The following is a 1,627-nucleotide window of genomic DNA, read 5'->3' as shown; positions in this document are numbered from 1 at the left end:
GTAGAACCAAGCATGGATTGAAGACCTAAATGTGAAACCTAGAATTATAAGGGCCATCAATGAAAAAATAAGGACAAATGTGAGGGCTCCTATTCAGGGCACACAGTCTACCAAACATTGTGAAAACAGCACAAACAAAAGTAGACAAAATAGATGAATGGGGCATACTAAAAATTAAAAACTTATGTGCATAAAAAGACTTCACCAAAAGAGTAAAAAGGGAGCCCACAGAATGGGAAAAAATCTTTTGCAATGACACATCAGAAAAGGGACTAATTTCTAAAATGTATAGGAAACTACAACAAATAACCCAATTAAAGACAAATAACCAAATTAAAAAATGGACACAGAACATGAACAGACACTTCACCAAGGAGGAGATCAGGGCAGCCAACAAACATATAAAGAAATGTTCACAATCACTAGCCATTAGAGAGATGCAACTCAAAACAACAATGAGATATTATCTCACACCAGCAATAACAGCAAAGATCAAAAAAGTAGAGGACAATAAATGCTGGCAAGGAAGCAGAGAGAGTGGGACACTCCTACATTGCTGGTGAGATTGCAAAATGGTCCAACCACTCTGAAGCAATATGGCACTTCCTCAGATGGTTGGAAATAAAAATTCCTTATGATCCAGTAATTCTTCCTTCTTTTGATGCTTTCTGCATTGTTCAATATTTTGCCCAAATAATCCTTCAGTATTTTAAGTCAAGTCTTGAATTTTTACCTCAGTTCTTTCAGCTTGAAAAATGCTGAATGTGTTCTTCTCTTTGGGTTTTCTGACTCCAGATCTTTGCACATTTCAATATAATATTTGGCTTTGTCTTATCGAACTGCGTTTTGAAATTTTCTGTTCATTTCTTTTACCTCCTTATTTTTTCCATTTGTTTTAGCATCTGTACTTTATAGAGCAAATTTCAGAGTCTTTTATTGCATTCAGTTTGGTTTTTTTTTTTCCCCTTGACTTCTTAATGATCTTCTGCTTTCATCTTGTATGTTGTTCATGTTGTCACACTACAACCTTCTGATCTTCAGTCATTAGTGTCTAATGCATCAAGTATGTTTTTGTGATGATCCAGTTGGCCTATGTTCAAAGTCATATGATGGATCTCATAGACTTTTTTAATTTGTTTCAGCTTCAGTATGAACTTGCATATGAGCAGTTGATGGCTCTACAGTCTGCCTTTGGCTTTGTTTTGGCTGAAGATAAAGGAGCTCTTCCACCATATTTTCCCACAGATGTAGTCAATTAGATTTCTGTGTGTTCCGTCTGGTGAAGCCCATGTGCATAATTGTTGTTTGTGTTGTTTCAAAAAAGTATTTGCAGTGGAAATAATCATTGATCTTGCAAAATTCTGTCATGTGAGCTCTAGCACAATTTCTATCATCAAGGCCATATTTTCCAATTACTGTGTCTTCCTTTTGTTTCCAAACTTTGCATTCCAATTACCAGTAATTGTCAATACATCTTGATTGCATGTTTGATCAATTTCAGGCTGAGGAAATTGTTGTTGGTTCTGACTCATAACAACCCTGTATATGGTTTCCAATGAGTGGCTGGTGAGTTTGAACTGCTAACTTTGTGGTTCAAATGAACCTTGAAGTCCAGCTCATTATCCCA

Source organism: Chrysochloris asiatica, unplaced genomic scaffold (assembly GCF_000296735.1).
Source record: "Chrysochloris asiatica unplaced genomic scaffold, ChrAsi1.0 scaffold00095, whole genome shotgun sequence".
In the NCBI taxonomy this organism is placed as follows: domain Eukaryota; kingdom Metazoa; phylum Chordata; class Mammalia; order Afrosoricida; family Chrysochloridae; genus Chrysochloris; species Chrysochloris asiatica.
This window is presented reverse-complemented; position numbering follows the sequence as displayed.